Consider the following 19343-nt stretch of genomic DNA (forward strand, 5'->3'; position numbering starts at 1 on the left):
AAGGTTTGTCCTCAACTGGGAAAGCTTCAGGCAGCCTATGAATAAAAGCTGCTATGAATATGTGACCAAACCACATGACATTGAACTCCATTTTGGTACCTGTATTTTTCCACAAACTGAGCTGGTAACTTAGCCTGGAACAAAGGGTTCCTGACATATGGAGAAACTATATAAGGTGGGTAGTGCCATCATGATTTGTCTTCACTCCCCCACAACTCACCATCTGAAAGAACTTCTGGAAGACAAAGAACTTGGAACAGGGGAGGGGAACGAGGCTAAAGAGATTTCTGGCCTGCGCCTCTAGAATCTGCAAGCCTGCTTGTATCATCAGTCAGGGTGAGATATTGCTGATTCAAATCCTATCTAGTATATTAGTCTTAGTTTGTGTTTTTGTTTAATTTCCTAGGTAATTTGCTTCGATCTGTTTATTATGACTTAGAATCACTTAGATCTATCTGTATGTGTTAATAAACATGTTTTATCTTGACCAGTGTGTTTTGAGTGAAGTGGTTGGGAAAATCTCAGCTCAGCTAGCAAAGGCTTGGTGCATATCTTTCCCACATTGAGGGGGAAGCAAACTATATTAATGAGCTTGCATTGTACAAATCCCTGTGCAGTGCAAGACAGTGTAATACTGGGTTTACACTCCAGCAGAGGTGCAAGACTAGGGGCCTGGGAAATCGGCTGGTGTTTCCATTGTTGAACTATTAGAGGCATAACTCAGTTGTGTGTGGGGCACCACCTGCTGTCGTGTTGAGAGATAGGGACTGGAGAGGCTAGTCTGAGGCCATGTCTACATCTAAAATTTTGCAGCGCTGGTTGTTACAGCTGTATTAGTACAGCTGTATAGGGCCAGCGCTGCAGAGTGGCCACACTTACAGCAACCAGTGCTGCAAGTGGTGTTAGATGTGGCCACACTGCAGCGCTGTTGGGCGGCTTCAAGGGGGGTTCGGGGAACGCGAGAGCAAACCGGGAAAGGAGACCGGCTTCGCCGCGGTTTGCTCTCGCGTTCCCCGAACCACCCTGCAAACCGCAGGGAAGGAGACCTGCTTGCTCGGGGGTTCGGGGAACGCGAGAGCAAACCGGGAAAGGAGACCAGCTTCGCCGCGGTTTGCTCTCGCGTTCCCCGAACCACCCTGCAAACCGCAGGGAAGGAGACCTGCTTGCTCGGGGTTCGGGGAACACGAGAGCAAACCGGGGAAGGAGACCAGCTTGATTACCAGAGGCTTCCTCAGGTATGCTGGGATACCTGCTTATTCCACGGAGGTCAAGAAAAGCGCTGGTAAGTGTCTATACTTGATTACCAGCGCTGGATCACCAGCGCTGGATCCTTTACATCCGAGACAAAATGGGAGTACGGCCAGCGCTGCAAACAGGGAGTTGCAGCGCTGGTGGTGCCCTGAAGATGTGTACACCTCCTAAGTTGCAGCGCTGTAACTCCCTCACCAGCGCTGCAACTTTCTGATGTAGACAAGCCCTGAGTCACCAGCAGAGCAGTGTGAGAGAGGCCAACCCAGCTGAATGGTTAGTGGGGGACACAGTGGTTCCAACAGCTCCCAGACTGCAACCCAGGGGTACAACCTGTCACAAGACTGTTAGTATTGTATAGTCTCCAACTATACAAAGTATCTTGTACCATGACTACTATATGACAACAAACTTCTTTTCTCATTAGATTGCTTTTATTATGCCATGGATTTTTCAGTTAATTTTTCTCCCTCTGCACTTTCAATGTTGGATTTTTTTCATTCAGTTTTAAAGATATTTTGGACTAAGAGAAGGCTAGTGATAAAGTCAGTCAAACACATATATGATGACGAAAAAGAAAGGAGTTGCCACCACTTAGGCCTAATGGAACACAGCGGATTAGTGAAAAAAAAATAGTAAAGACTACTAAACAGTCACACATTGGCGTCAGGTCTCCAATTGTACAAGAATCATTTAAGCCATATAGCCAATACAAAGTGTCACCCTTTTTAAAACATATGTAGTGTGTTTAAGAAGGGGGAATTGCAAAATTGTCACATATCTGTCTATTTCCTCATCCTAGAACATTACATTCTGCTACATGATATCACCAGCCATTATGCCTGATTCAGTAGCCATTCAGTAGCGATAAAACTTAGTTATCATTTGACTGTGTATGTACAACAAAAGGCCCAACAATGTGTGTTCATTAGTTAGTTTATTAGTGCAGCAGGATATGTAACAATGTATCACCCAGTATCTTTCAAGCACCCAAAAACGTGCAAGCTGCTCATAAAGACAAAGGCCCAGATTTTTTAGAGAGACAATATCTTTTATTGGACCAACTTCTGTTGGTGAACGAGACAAGCTTTCACCAAGCTCAAAAGCTCCTCTCTTTTAACAATAGAATGTGGTCCAATAAAAGATAGGACCTCACCCACCTTGACACACTAATATCCTGTGATCCAACATGGCTACAACAACACTGCAAACAACATTTTTTTGCTCAGTGTTGCAAAGCCATGGCCCAGATCAGCAGAGGTTCAATGCCTAAATCCTGTGAGACTCTGGTCTTCATTGACTTAAATCACTAAGGTCCATTCAGTGCTGGCCTCAGGGGCAGGCAATCAGGCACCAGCAACTTCCAACAAATCAGGGAGTTGGTTTTCTTTTTTTTTGTCTTAACTGTTCAGGGTCCCAGAAAGTATTTTCTGCCCGGGGCAACAAAGTAACTAGGGCCAGCGCTGGTTCCATTTTCAAAGTGATTTAGGCACTTAGGTGCCAATCTCACTAAAAGTCAATGGGTCTTAGGATCCTAAGGCACTTTTGAAAGCCATCTAAGTCACTTAGGCCTTGCAACACTGAATGGAGCAACACCTTTCCCCATGAAAAATATACTATTTAAATTCAGCATGGCTCAGCAAGTCATGCAACAGCCAAAAGAGAGAGGAGAAGCTAAGGGTGGGAGAAGACAAAAGCTCAGGTCATCCCTACACATGGCCCTTTTACTTGTTTTCCACAAACATTCATGTGAATGGGATTTTGTTCTTCTGATGTTAGAGGGATGAGTACTCTTTGCACAGATACCGTAGCCACATGCAAACAAGACATTCTTGTGTGAACGTAAGCATTCATAACTCATTATGTTCCTTTCAGTCCCCCAATCAAGGAGCCAAAACAATACCACATGACTTAGGTGACCAGTCAGACATTTCACAAACAGCAACTAGCCAAAGAAACCATTCATCAGTTGAAATTTGTTCCCATAAAGATAAATTATCAATAACAAATAAACTGTAACAATTAAAATTCAAGTCTGGGTTTGTGATCAGATGATTTACTTACAAAAAGAGAATTCATCATCCAGTTGTTGAGAGCATTGAAGCAGTGTGCTGCTGTTTGCAGTGTGATATGAACAGCATGTGTAATCTACATAAAAGCTCCTTGTTAAAGCACTTCTCAGAATCTGATAAATTACCAAAGGGGGTGAAGTGAAACCAAATCAAAGCCTGGAAAATTGCCACAGTTTACGGTCCTAAATTAACTGCAGACATTTCTGGTCATCTGCATTTCAGAACTCTTAGTATGTGTCCTTCAAGTCTAGAGATAATGACCAGTTGAGCCAGAGGCAAGTAACTCTTTGGAGACAAATGCCTTACATTCTGAAATGCTGATACAGTTTGTCACATATTAATTTCATACTTCACGATACTCCTGCTGCACCATCCCAAAATGAAATCTGGACATAGACATTTCAGGCAAGAAAAAAATTGAGTCAACTGGTATGTCCAGGGTCTGGACTGGATGATATGTTACATAATCAACTGCCGTATCCCATAGCCTTGTGCTGAAAAGCCCTTTATAGTGAGGGAAAACTGTTGCTAAATTTGCAAAGAGCCTTCGGATACCTACCACTGCATGACATTCCCTCAGCCTGTAGATCTGCAGTATTGCCAACTCCTGTGTGTATCTTTGGTCTTTGTTTTGTTAGACTTTCATTCTTTTTACATAGCAAGACTGTCTTTTGGCTTAAATAGAGGCCATGGGTTCCTGACTCTGCCAAGTTGTTCTCCTGAGGAACCTGGCACATGTCACTTAAACTCTCTAGGCCTCAGTTTCCCCATTAATAAAATCTTTGAGCACCAGACGTTCAAAGTACAACTTCAATTAAAAAGGCAATATTCACCCATGGTTTCTGCTGTGTGATACCTGACATACTCCATTTATTTCCTGCAGTATCTCAGGGACCTGGAACAATGTGGCCAGGGGTAACTATTGCTTTTTTCCCCCACAGTGACTGCTGTTGTAATAAGGGTGTGGCATGTTGCTAAGAGACTGATCTTTATTTTCTTGCTCCAGTCACATGACATGGTTCAGGGTTAACACAAAAGGTCAAACTTCAGGGATGAGTATCTACTGACTCTAGAGGTTACTGTTACAAGTGCATTGTTATTAACTGTATTATTATTATGGCATTTGCTAAGAGAAGGGAATCAACTATTCAGAAAACATCTTGCACTCGATCACACTGAGAGTGATTTAGAAAATATTATTTTCCATAGCCAGTTCCATGGAGGCCTCTACAGTAATGTCTTCAGGAAGGAGCCAAATCAGATAGTGACAACACTTAATGTCCTACAGTGAGTGTTACATAAACTAATGCTTGATTTTTGTAGTTAAGGCACTGACCTGGAATTCAGGAGATCTAGCATCACTTGCTGGCTCTGTGACAGATTTCCTGTGGACTTCCCTAGGACACGTCACTTAAGCGCTCGCTGCCTCAATTTCCTCATATGTAAACTGGCATTAATTACCTACCTACCTACCAAGAAGAGGTGTCCTGAGATAGCCAACGGTGCAAGTAGAAATCATTTCTTGTCAGTACTGCCCTTATTGGAGGGACACAATGAGGGGGGCACCTGACCTCCCCACGTAATCCTCTATGTGACTCCTCCCCGCCCCCATGCCAGGGTCCCTACACCCTTCCAATCCCCTCCGACACTCCTCTTACTTGTCAAAAATTTTACAGTTGCAGTTGTAAAAGGATGCTTTGGGCCTCTGGTGGCACCTGTACTTCCAGATGTCATTGAGAATCCAGCAGCACCCCATATTGAAAACTTCTTAAATGAAAGAAGGATAGGAAAGACAATCGCCCCACTTTCCCTTAACACACTGAGCTACTCTGGGAACAAAACAGGCAACGAGTTCTGCAGATGTGAAAAATTCCTAGAAATTGAAAGCAAACAAAACATAAAACCATCACATCTACCACACACAATGGTACAAAAAGGGAAGGATCAGAGAGGGAAAGAAGATGTGAATGGAGAAAAAGAGAGGAAATGTAAAGAGGAAAGATTTATAGGAGAATCTTCCTTGATCTTTGCGTTCTCTCTTTCAGCCAGGTATAGTGCATTGTTCCTAGACAGTGGTTTATATACAATAATACTTGCCCCAGTGTTTCAGTCCTATATTTGGTCTAACATAGCTCCCAGTGTTACAAGGGGAAATTTATTTCTTTCACTACTGGTTAGTTGAGTTTTCTTGTTACATAATTAAATTGAACTCCCTTGTATATTATTCTAGCCAGAGACCTACATCTTTTCCCTGTTTTATGGTTTGGTATTAGATTCATCTTGTAATGCCAGGTTCAACAAACATTTTCCCAGAACATGAAGGTCACATCTGGAAACAATAGCAGCAAAGGTGTCACATGCGCAATAGAAAACAATAAACCACAAGGGAATGTAGCCAGATATGGAGGGACAGAGGCTGCTCAGGCTGCAAAATCTCAAGAGTTGCTGCCCAAAACTGCATCTATAATTTATCCAGTCAACCAGACCACATAGGCCCTTTGTTCTGTGCCCATATTGATTTCAGTCAGCTTCTTCATAGCACCCTTTTGTCATCATTAGAGCTTGGTTAGCTACTTATAGCACATAGATCATCCATTTTACCCCTGCTTGAGAATTAGCCACAAACAGATTTTGATTTTATTTATTACATACTTGCTCATCATTTAAAATTGTTAAACAAAATAGTCATGAAATCTATTCCTCATTCATGTCATGACTGGTCTGACATGACTTAATTACATAGACCCAGATCCTCAGATGTATTTAGGCACCTGATTCCCATTGACATGCATGGGCATTGAATGCCTAAATACCATTGAAGATCTGGGCCCAGCTGTTATCCTTTCTGCTCCCTGACTTGATGACAAGCATTCATAATCAGGAGGAAAAGGTGTTCTGAACCTGAGACAGATAGATGGTTCTGACACCAAAACCTCATGAAAAGGCATTTCCTCAAGTATCCTAAAGAACTTCAGTGTCTAAAAAATTCTTGCAGATTAAAATGGTGCTTGTATAAATGCCCTGAGACATGAATTAAAAGGAATGTGAACATTGTCAAGATGAATCTGTGGTTTTCATTCAAATAAATGCTCATAAATACTTCTTCTTTTTTTCGCATATTCTCCCAGCTCTAGGAAACAGTCTCAGTTACCACTCAAGCCCCAGTGAGAGTAATTGAATAGAAAACACAGCTTACATAGGGCTAGATTTTAAAAGTTCAGAGCCTGATTTTTTCAACTCCCATTTAGGCACCTAGATAAGGGCCAGATTTTCAAAAGAAAATCAGGAAAATGTGATCTCTAGTGTTTAATGTGTACTTTCTGCCATTGTAAAATCACATTGACAGGGATGCTCTGTTGTGGGTGGAGGACACTAAAGACCATCTCCTGTGCCTTTGACTTGATCCTGGCCAACATAAAACAGCAATACATATGCTAACAAACTTTTAAAAAGCCTTTGTTTAAGTTTTTTAGCATATGTTTTGTGCTGTTAAGAATGAATGCCCTAGCTGCGTTCTGCTCCTTTCCCCACTGTGGCAGTGGGGAAAGGACAAGAGTGCAGCCCCATACCCACAGCCATGTCCTCCAGTAGGTTACGCAGATCCATGGGCATGGGGGCGGGTTGGAGCTGCTGGCATGGTGCAGTCCGGCGGCCCCACATCTTTCTGATACCCATACTGGCTAGAAATCTCTTGCAGGTATAGGGTACTGGAGGGTACCATCTTTCTTGCACTCCTGGAGATAGCAGTCACTGACACTGATAAGGTGCTCAGCAGCCATTACAATAGGTACCACTGTAACTCCTTCTAGTACCACTTTCTCATAGCAGGTGAGAAGCATTAGATCCTGAAGAGTAAGAAGGGATACTGACATAAATGAAGACCTAGAAATGTTCATTCCTAGAACAAGTATTTGGTAGACAGTTATTATTATTACTTGTACACTGGTAGTGCCTTGGTGCACCAGTTATGGACCAGGGCCCCATTGTGCTAGGCACTGTAGCAAGACAGCACAGAACAACAGTCCCTGCCCCCAAAGGTTTGCAATCTAAGTAAGTGTAAATGCCCTGTGCTTTCAATTAAGAGGGTTTCCAGAACCAGTCACCATTCCCACCCAGAGTCAGAAAAGTTCTTCCAAAAACCATTAATGTAAGTACATAGGGGTGTAGAAGTAACTAAGGCATGGATTTGTCTCTCATCTTATTTGTCTCATCCAACCAATATTTTAATCCAACAGGTAAATGTTGAATAAATGAGGAACAAGTGTGTTATTTGTGCATCCTGGCCTACACCCAGTGCAAACTAATTGAAGTCTGTGGGTTTGCATGAAGTGGAAGTCATAGTAGAATGTGCCCCTAAGTGGTTCTCTCTCTGCAAATCTATATGCAGGTAACTCCTGGTCAGACAATGTAGGGGCATCTCATGGGATGGGAAAACAAAGAGCTTTTTGTGCCTTCCAAACTAGCACAGCACAGTGGTGTACAGATCTCAAATGGCTCAAACCAAACTCCACAAGGGATTCTGAGACTCTTAGTCATGTGCAGAGACAGGCAAGGTGCCTTTATCTTTATTTAGAAGCTGTAAGCCTACAAGGCTTTGCACCTGATGTTGTCCTACTAGAATAAAATCCTGCTGCATAAAGAGCATTTTGCCTCCTTCACTGCACTTGGTAAGAGAAAGAAAGGCAGCAGCAGCAGCAGATTTATCACACTGTTTGCAACCATGTTTTTAAAACTAATTGCTTGGACCCAGTAAAACGGAAGTGAAATACTGACTATCATTGCTGCCAGCAGATGGTTCATGGTTCTTTAGTCTAATGCATTAATGCAATGCAGCTGAAGTCCAGCTTTTAATTATACTTCACATATTATAAATCAAAAAGCATAGAGAAGCTGGCTATAGTCTATTTACAGGAAATCTTCCCTATGTTGCTCAGCTGTTCTGAACCACCTCTTTTCAACTCCAACTTATATTCCCCCTCCTTTTGATGTGTCCGAAAGCATCCTTGTATTCACAGCCCATGCACCATTGTAATAATCTTGATACAAAATGTGCCTTGTGAGCTATTATTTGGAAACTAATAACTTGCTGGTCAATACAATAATGGGGAAATGTATGTAACAACATTGTATGTACAGTTATGAATGCCCCATGTATGATATCATTAGTGCATGTTCAAAGCCACATAGGCAAAAGTTGTTAAAGAGGCCTATCCTAAACAGAGGAATGTGTGTTTACATCTATTTACTTACAAGCAGTAAACAGGGTCCTTGAGGCAGTGAGAGGGGAAAATGGCAGGGGACGAGGTAAAGCTGCATTTCAGCACACTCAGGGGAGAAGGAAGAGCATGGAGCCACCTTCACCACCAGATGCCCCATCGCCTTTTTTACTCTTTCAATAAACTTTGCTTTGAGGGGTAATCCTCAGGAGAATTCCCTTCAAAGGGTGACTGGACTATAAAAGTGAAGGGCTACTAGAAAGTGTTTTATCTTTCCTTCTCCTATACTCACTTAAAAGCTTTGTCTTTGTAGTTAAACAAGCTTGTTCTATTTTTCAATCAAAACTACTCCAGCATTGTGTTGAAGCTGAGCTGTTGGGTAATTCGAGTGAAAGTAGCAAACTGTTGGATATAGACAGGGGCAATAGGATTCTCATACCTGAACTGCCCAGGAGAAGGCTGGACAGTGCAGAACCCACACTATGGGGAAAATTCAGGACTGGGCATGTGTTGGGGCCTCACTAGTAAGCAAGGCAGAATGTGGCTGGAGTGTAGCTGACAGGATGCTGGGGTCATAGCTACCAGACACAGACACTCAGGGTGCGACCTGCATGCTGGTAGGCTGTTTCTGAGCTGCCTAGGTTGGGAGCACCAACAGCAAAGCATTGTGAGGCACCCAGGGTTACAAGGCAGGTGTGATAACCTCTCACTTGTCTGGACTGCACCCTGGAATGTGACATTTGATTATAACTTCAAAATATGAATAGTTCTAAAGACTTAAAATCCGCTCTTGCAGGGGATTTCCTGCCCTGTATAGCAAATTCCATTGAATAATACTCAGCTGTTGTTTAAATATATATATATATTCCCTTCCTCAGGATAGATGGAAATAGGCAAGGTTCCAGAATACACTGGTGCCTGGTTTTGAACTGGAGAGACAAAGTAGCAGTCGTATCAGGCTGCTGCTCCCTCTCTTGGCTTAGAGACATGATGGCTGGGATGTAAAATTTATTCTGATTTATAGTATAGCTGCCGTGCTAAATCTTAAGTAGGAATCAGTTAGAGGTTAAATTAGAAATGTCATTCAGTTGGACCAGGCAGAAGCTGTCCACAGGGAGAATTCATAATCTCATTGGCTTATGGGATGTCCTGCATATTCAGGAGAGGCTGGGGACCACAAAGCAAGAAAATTGAGCCGAGTGAAGACAAAGAATTCCATTTTCATTGTTTTCAGCAGTCATTGTTAGTGCGGATCCTGTTCACCCTCTGATTGTGTGGTTTTTGTTCTTTTCCAATTCCACCCCATTAGCTTGCTTCTTGTCTGATTCCTCATGCTTCTTCCTCCCTTCTGACTATCTTCCTCCCTTTCAGAACTCACATCTGCCTAAGGCAGGGTTCAGAGTAATCGACTACCCCAGTTCCCAGGGGGTGCTTGACCCCCACTCAACCCCTTCCTCCAAGACACCATCCCACCCCACCCTGCCTCTTCCTACCCCTGCTCTGCCCCCACCCCGTCTTTTCCCACCCTGCTCCTCCCCTTCCCCCAGCACCTCCTGAATGCTGCTGAACAGCTGATCGCAGCAGGCGGGAGGCACGGGGGGGGATGGGGAGGAGCTGATTGGCAGGTCCCACCAGTGGGCTGGAGGGCGGAGGGGGAGGGGAAGGAGCTGATCCATGTGGCTGCCGGTGGGTGCAGAGCACTCATTATTTTTTTTCCATGGGTGATCCATCCCCAGTCAGCACGTATGGCAGGGTTTCTTACCCCTTCCTCTGTAGCATCTGGTACTGATCACCATTGCATTCAGGAATCAGGACACTGACTTAAATGGACCTCAAGTTTGATCCAGTATGGCAATTCTCATGTTCCTATGCTTGTCCTTTTCTGCCCCTCTTTCCCCCACCCCCAACACTTCCACCCCTTAAAAATGATCTAATCTGGTGTACCTACACCCTCCTATCCTTTACAGAAATCCCCAAGTGTCAGGGTCATTAAAAGAGTGGGGCCACCTAGCCAGCTCCCTCAGGCATAGACCTATGTTCAGTCACATGCCAAGAGAAGGGGCATCTCCTGCCACAGGTTTATTTTCACTGCTGTAGTTAATTTGTTAAAAAGTGACATCGCCTGCTTGTTTTAAAGGGAGAATGTCAAGTACCAATTTTTTTACCTTAAAAAATAAACTATTTTAAAAATACACCGCTCGGTCAGAGATTTAACATTATATTTCTCTCCCCGTGGGGAACCTGCTTTGTCATGGCTTTACTCCACTTTTAAGCTCAGGTGAGTTCCCCATCAAAAAAACAAGTAAGGTTGACTCTGAATCTGTTGTTCTCAATTCAATGGATTTCATGTTTTGTAACATAATGCAGCAGCAGTGCCATAGGCACCTGTTCACTCCCTTCTCTGTCTGTGCACTAGCACGATAGGTACTAGCAGTAGAACATTCACAGAGCTACAGGGTGGGTTTCTGTTCATTGATCTGGCATTGAAAACACTGACAAAATGACATACTTGGGGAGCCCTGGATGGGTGTTTACCCAATGTCCTGAGCACTGCTTTACCCATTAATCAAATGACTAATGGACTCTGATAAATAACAGACCTATTTATGTGGAAAGGTAATAAGGGATCTGATTTAGTGCAGGGTACTGGAGTGACTCTGAACCACTAATGCTCTAGCTGGGTGACTGTGACAGGCTGGAACACAGAAACCCCCTTGGGAACTCCCAACTGATGTGCCAAGACTACTTCTGCCCCTGCTTTCCTGCCCTACCAGCTTAGGACTCCAGCACCCTGTCTTACTGAGCCAGACACTCTCATCTGCTCCAACGCAGACCCAGGGTCTGAACCACGTGCCTCAAAGCTGCAAACTTAACCTGCAAGCAGCTTACAGAGGTGTTCCTGCCTTTAACACTCAGATAGCCAACTCCCAATGGGGTCTAAACCCCAAATAAATCAGTTTTATCCTATGTAAACCTTATATAGGGTAAACTCATAAATTGTTCACCGTTTATAACACTGATAGAGAGGTATGCACAGATGTCATCCTCCTCCCCCCCCAGTATTAATACATACTCTGAGTTAATTAACAAGTAAAGAGTGATTTCATTAAATACAGAAAGTAGGATATAAGTGGTTCCAAGTAGTAGCAGACAGAACAAAGTGAATTACCAAGTGAAATAAAATAAAACATGCAAATCTAAGCCTAATACAGTAATACAACTGAGTACAGATAAAATCTCACCCTGAGAGATGTTTCAAGCTTTTTTCACAGACTGGATGCCTTCCTAGCCTGGGCACAGTCCTTTCCCCTGGTACAGTCCTTGTTCCACCTCAGGTGGTAGCTAGGGGATTCCTCATGATTGCTACCTCTTCTTATTCTCTCCCACCCACTTATATCTCTTTTGCATAAGGTGGGAATCCTTTGTCCCTCTCTGGGTTCCCACCCCTCCTTCTCAATGGAAAAGCACCAGGTGAAAGATGGATTCCAGTTCAGGTGACATGATCACATGTCACTGTAAGACTTCATTACCCACTTGCCAGTACACATGTATACAGGGAGACTTACAGGTAAAACAGAGCCATCTGAAGATAATTGTCCTGGTTAATAGGAGTCATCAAGATTCCAAACCACCATTAATGGCCCACACTTTGCACAATTACAATAGACCCTTAGAGTTACATTTCATGTTTCTAGTTTCAGATACCAGAGTGGTACATTTATAAAATAGGATGACCACACTCAGTAGATTATAAGCTTTGTTATGGTATCTTACAAGAAACCATTTGCATGAAGCATATTCAGTTACATTATATTTAAACTCATTAGCATATTTTCATAAAATCATATAGAATGCAAAGTCACAGTGACTGTCCTCCTTGAGAGTATATAACCTCTCTGAGGGGACATGCAAGCAAGCACCAAAAACTGAAGGGGGAAAGCCAGGAGAGCTTATATGTTTTTTCTTTCTTGCTGTATTATTTTCACCTGGAAACCTAGAACCATCTATTCTGTGCTAAATAGCCATTAGAGGCCTGTTTCAGAGTGGTAGCCATGTTAGTCTGTATCAGCAAAAACAACGAGGAGTCCTTGTGGCACCTTAGCAACTAACAAATGTATTTGGGCATAAGCTTTCGTGGGCTAAAACCCACTTCATCAGATGCATGGAATGGAAAATACAGAGGCAGGTATAAATGCACAGCACATGAGAAGATGGGAGTTGCCTTACCAAGTGGGAGTCAGTGCTAATGAGCCAATTCAGTTAAGGTGGAAGTGGGCTATTCTCAACAGTTGACAAGAAGGGAGGAAAATCATTTTTGTAGTGCTAATGAGTTCAGTGTAATCAAGGTGGTCTATTTCAAACAGTTGACAAGACGGTGTGTCAAGCTATCTAGAGTGGCTCGCTATCATGAGTGCCAACCTCGGGGCAGACTGTTAAGAATCAGGGCACAAAGTGGTTGTGAGTTCTATACTTAGATTTCACTAACCATGTGTCAACTGTGAACTCCTCAAGCACTGTAATGGCCTTAACATGGCGTCACACACAGTCCCCTTGGGTAGTCTGGTCTATCTTGCCTCCCCACACAAGCCTGCTTTTGTGATAGATGGTCTCTTAAATCAAAAATCACAATAATATTTGGGTTACTCCCAGCCCCAAAGGCCTAGTCACTTACTCCAGGTCAATTGTACCTCAGATCTCTCACCAATGACAACACTTGTAGCTATGCCTGTAATAAACTATCTAAAGATTTATTAACTAAGAAAAAAGAGAGTTATTTACAAGGTTAAAGCAGATAAACATACACACACAAATGAGTAACAGTCTTAGGTTTCAAGAAGTAATAAAAGCAGGGCCAACTCCAGGGTTTTTGCCGCCCCAAGCAGCAGAAAAAAAAAAAAAAGCCGCGATCGTGACCTGCAGCTCTACCGCTGCCGCTTCAGTCTTTGGCGGCAATTCGGCAGCTGATCCTTCACTCCGAGAGGGACTGAGGGACCTGCCTCTGAATTGCTGCCGAAGACCCGGATTTGCCGCCCTTCACTGTTGCCCCCCCGCCAAGCAGCTGCTTGCTGGGTTGGTGCCTGGAGCCGGCTCTGAATAGATGCTGCTGTAATGTGCAAGCTCTATATGTCCATTAGGACTAAACCAAGCTAAATAGCTAAGTATCCCTTCCTTATGCTTAGAAGTCTTACCCTCTCCCTGAAGTCCAAACGGTGTAGGGATAACAATTTCTCTTGAAAGGGATTTTCCCCTGTCCCCAGAACTCAGACTGATGGGATGATTAAATGTGCATGTCTCCTCGTCCTGGGGGAGGGAGGATCAATCAACCAAATCTGATGTCCACTGATGTTCCACACTGGCTTGTCTAATGTGAATGGGCCTTCTTTTGTTGGAGAGGAGATGGCATCTCTTGTGGTAAACTTGTATTTCACACTTGGTAATGCTTCTCTCCAGACTGTATGGGTTTATAGTTCTAGAGCAAAGAAATATTACCATATAACATGGCATATAGATGTTATAAATAAGATCAATACATGCTTAATCCTGCAAACATTTCATAAAGTCTAAACACATTCTTATAACTCTAATATCTGTGTTAATAATACTAACACACAGGCAACCCAGGTTGGTTTCCAGCCATGCGCTGGTCAGTGTTCCATGAGGCGTAGGGGCCGTGGCATGAGCTGGCACCTGATCTACCAGTGTCACAGCCTGGTCTTGGCTTCAGTAGGAGCAGGACCACATTCAAACCGTCCTCTTGAATCCTAATAACTCATCAGTGTTTTAGTCTGTGTTTGTACAGTGCCCAGGACACTGAGGATCCCGGTCCATGATGAGGATTCGCAGGTGCTATAGTACTATAAATAATTTTGTAACAAAAAATCCACAACACAGTTATAATTAGAACAGTCCATAATAACCATGTCCATCACAATAACTCCATCTGAAACCCATCACATCCTTCAGTATACTACCCCTTCCCTCTCACCAACACTTCTGTTCATCTCCTCCCCAAATTTACTCAATGCCCAGAAGGCTAGCAAATCCAGATGCTTGAAAAATGCAGCCTGATCCCAGTGAGGCTCTGGTAAAAGCTAAATGATTGAACCCCATTCTGTCTTTGTCTAAATGAAAAAGAGACAGCCGTGTCAGTGGAAACCTAAGTGAAAAGCATACTAAAAGACTTCCTACCTGACCCTTACACAAAACATACAGGAGGCTATCAAATTAAAAGCGCTAGAAGGAGCAGGGTATAACTCAACTCTTTCTTAGTCCGGATTCTTTGCCAGAAAAAAAAATTCTAATGTAATTTCCAGCAGAAATACATTCCTGTAATATAATTTGGATTGGCTGCCCCATTCAGACACATCTCCTATGCTGAACTGGCTTAGATCCATTCTCCTAACTGTCTCAGTAATTACAAATGCAATCGAAATATGCCACCAGACTTTTGCTCTGGCCTATTAGAACCTGGAATGATGCCAACATTCATTATATAAATAAGAAGAACTCTATTTCACAGCATATAGTGCAGCTGTGATGGTATAACTGAATGAATTAATATGTTAACCTTGGAAATGGGAAAGAACAAAAGCCACACAGAAAATGTCTTATTTGTGGAGAAGAGGGAACTCCCCCTTCTTGAATTTAAGCTATCTTGTCTGTCCATGCTCAGTCTGTTTGTAAATTGTATAGGCCCTAATGGATTTAGTAGACAACAGCTCTTCAATACTGACTTATTGACTGTAGTTTTACAGTCACCATTTTGTCTGATTCGCTTCATCTTCCTGCCAGCACCATACATTAACCACAGCAGAGTTCACTAACTCGTTACTTGGTGTCTTCTGCTTAATAGAATGGTTTCTAGGGACTGGACAATTACTTTGCAGAATATGATGCTTGAAGAAGGGAATGTCAAAGTTCACATGTTACAGAAGGAACTTTGAAAGCAGTTAAAAATGTACTTCTACCTTTACTAACTAGCAGCAAAGAGTCCTGTGGCACCTTATAGACTAACAGACATATTGGAGCATTAGCTTTCATGGGTGAATACCCACTTCTTTGGATGCCCTCTACTTGGACTAACCTCTTCAAGACAAGCACATCACATACACTCTAGAAATGCCTGTAGGTTAACAATACACATTTAAGAAATACAACAAAGTATAGTTCTCTCTCTTTCTCTCTCTTTTCATAGCATGCCCATCACCATAGTATCTGTATGTCTTTGGTACTGCGTGGCTATATATAGTAAGGCGGAGAGCGAGGGACTTGAGAGAGAGGGACCACTACCCTCCCCACTGGTGGGGGGAGCCAGACCTGCCATAAGATATGGGTCTTAAACATGGGTACAGTAGATGCTTTGCAGATGAGCTCACAGGTGCTGTACTATGCGTATGGTACCATGTGGAAAAAGGCACAACATTGATTGCATTGAGAGGGTGACAGACAGATGAGGCTGGGAGCAGAGTGGGGAGGGAGAGTTATATAGAGCTTTCAAGATGATGATAAGACGCTCAAATCTGACGCAAGAATGGATGGGGGCATCTGGAAGTGGTCAAAGAGGGGAACTAGATGGTCAAATCAATGAGCAAAGAAGACATGTTTGGTAGTTACATTTTGTATGGACTGAAGGGAGAGGTGAGGCAATGTGTGTGTTTGGGACACCAGAGAGGCAGCTGTTGCAGTAGACATGACTCTAAAAAGTACCGGAAGCAGATATATTGGTGAAGATACTGTTTATACAGCACCCATTTTCTGATCAAAAGCACCTTTGTATTTCATCTGATGGCTGTCAGAGCAGTACAACGGGACTGTATCACTGCTTTACCATGTTCCACTATAGCTGGGAGGCTAGGAGAATAGGTTTATTGTTCACTTTAGCCAATCAGAAACCATCTTATCAATAAGCACATTTCTAAAATCATTAGAAGACCATCTTTTCAATTGCTTCTATCTATGACAAACTGTAACCATTTGGCCTGAAATTTCCTGTTCTGGGTGTCTGTCTCAAGCTGATTATTTTTTAAAGCTTCAGCTAAGACAGTTCCACTCTTTCTGAGACTAATAGTCAAGAAAAATATATTGTTGGGCTCATGTTTAAACCATTTGCACAACCGTTTCAGTGAGACATTTCAGTGTCTCCATCCTTTGGCATAAGCGCTTGGAATTTGGCAGGGAGTTGTCCAATTGTCAGGGATGAGTATTTTGAAGTCCCTGTGAAAATTCACCTAAATATGGCCAAGCTACAAGCTTCTGGAATCCCTCAGATTGCACCTGTTTAGTAGTGACTTAGCGTTTTACAGCTAAATGCTCTGAAGATTCCATCCACACTGAGCAGGCACAAACTCAGGCCTGTAGCGGCTGAGCAGGACTTTTACTGCAAATGCTGCTCATAACTGCTGTGATGCCAGGCTCAGAAAATGAGAGGAAGGAGACTGGCTCTCCTGTGTGCTCCATGCTTGCACCTGGGTTGTGAAGAAGTGGCCTGATTTGACAGGGCCAGGGAGGCAAAAATGGGAGGTTGCAGGAGCCAGACGATCAGAGTGAGCTGTAAAAGATGCTGTATAGGTGCAGCAGGGGTGGGAAGCAGAAGCTGGGGTGGGGTTGGGATTGTTTATGGACAGGGGGAAGGAAAGCAGGAGCAGGGGGCACAGTTGCCAATTTTTCAAAGTGCCAGGGGGTGTGGCTCAACCCCTGGCTCTGCCCCCACTCCATCCCTTTCCCTAAGGCCCCACCCATGCCCTGCCTCCTCCTGCCCATTTCTGCCCCCTCCCCTGAGCATGCTGCATCCTCGCCCCTCCCCCCTTTTCCCCAGAGATGCTTGCATGCTGCAAAACAGCTGATTGCAGCTGGCAGGAGGCACTGGGAGGAAGGAGGAGGCACTGACCTGCAGGGCCCACCAGTGGGAGGGAGGCACTGGGGAAGTGGGAGAGCTTATGGGGGGGCTGCTGAACACCCACCATTTTTTCCCCTTGGGTGCTCCAGCCCCAGTGAACCCATGGAGTTGGCGCCTATGGCTGGGGCGTGTATAGGAGCAGTGGTGAAGGGGACATGAGCTGAGTCAAAGGGAGGGGTTGGATAGGAGCTGACGGGGAGGAAAGCAGTAGTTGAGGTTAGGCGCAGAGGCATTGATAGGAGAGAGGGGGATGGTCTATAACCATTAGAGTACACATCCCTCTAGGACCTGGAATTGAACCCGGGCTTCCAGAATCTCTGTGCTGGGGTGGCCAACCTGAGCCTGAGAAGGAGCCAGAATTTACCAATGTGCATTGCCAAAGAGCCACAGTAACATGTCAGCAGCCTGCCATCAGCTCCCTACCCCCTACTCCCAGAGCCTCCCACCCACTGGCATCCCCACTGATCAGCACCTCCCTCTTCCTCCCTGCACCTCCCAATCAGCTGTTTCATGATGTGCAGCAGGGTGGGGAGGAGGAGTGCGGGCATGGCAGCAGGGCTGGTGCAACCTTTTAGGTGACCTAGCTGGTCGCCTAGGGTGCTGAGATTTGGGGGGAGGCGCCATTTTCTTTGGCAGCGACTGTGGCGGCCGGATCCTTGGCCACCCCGGTCGCCGCCGGCATTTAGACGGAGGGAGCTGGGGCAGGGGAGTGCGGGGAGGCCTCCTGCAGCAAGTAAGGGGGGGCACGCAGGGGAACTCCCCTCCCCAGCTCACCGCTGCCCCTCCTCCTCCCCGAGCACGCTGTGGCTGCTTCACTTCTCCTGCCTCCCAGGCTTGCGGCACCTAAGCTGATTGGCGCCGCAAGCCTGGGAGGCAGAAGACGTGAAGCAGCCACGGCATGCTCGGGGAGGAGGTGGAGCAGGGGTGAGCTGGGGCTGGGGGGGGGTGCCTCAGGGTGGGTGGTGGGGAGCTGCCGCAGGGGGGGCGCCTCAGGGCAGGGGCGTGGGGGCGGAACATCCTTGCGTCGGCCCTGCATGGCAGGCTCAGGGGAGGTGGCGGGAAGGGGTAGAGTGGAATGGGGGCAGGGCCTGTGGCAGAGCCAAAGCTTGAGCAATGAGCACCTCCCGGCACATTGGAAAGTTGGCTCCTGGAGTTGGTGCTTATACAAGGAGCCGCATATTAACTTCTGAAGAACCGCATGTAGCTCTGGAGCCACAGGTTGCCCACCCCTGCTCTATGCAGTGTTCTGCTGTCAGCAACTATCTGCAAAACCCATTGGCAAAAAGTGTGTTTCATCCTCTTTTAGTGGCTGGTCCATAAATAACAGCCTGCTATTGCTAACGTGGTAGAGGTCTGTGCTGTGGAGCTAAAATCCAGACCCTGCCAATGATCTGAGCTGGGGGTCAGCATTGTTCTGCATGAAAAAGTGGGGGGTTTTAATTAGGAAATTATATATTTTTAAAAACTACATTAAAATAACATTAAGTTTATGAAGTCAAGCACTTAAAAATTAGAAAATGCCAGAATTAAGGCTAACTATGCCACCTTAATTTGGCCCTCTTGTGTGTATGCGTTATGATACAGTCTTTAATTATACAGTCACATACTACCTGATTACATCATGGGCAACCTTAATTCTGGTGTTTCCTAACTTTTTGAGTGCTTAACTGCAACCATAACATTCTTTTAACATAGGTTTTTTGGGTATTATATATTACAGAAAAACTAAAGGAGAAGGGCCATTGAGATTTATAGCGTATCTCAGAGGTTGCAGCTGTATGGAGCAGTTAGATGAAATAGAGATGAATTCATCGAAGAAAGCAAGGTAAGTATGCAGGGGAAAAGACCTTGACTGAGGTATAAAGGGTGTTCGCTGAGGAATAGAGAGAAGGTGTATGTCATATAATTGTT

This window comes from Gopherus evgoodei, chromosome 2 (genome assembly GCF_007399415.2).
Source record: "Gopherus evgoodei ecotype Sinaloan lineage chromosome 2, rGopEvg1_v1.p, whole genome shotgun sequence".
NCBI classification, from domain to species: domain Eukaryota; kingdom Metazoa; phylum Chordata; order Testudines; family Testudinidae; genus Gopherus; species Gopherus evgoodei.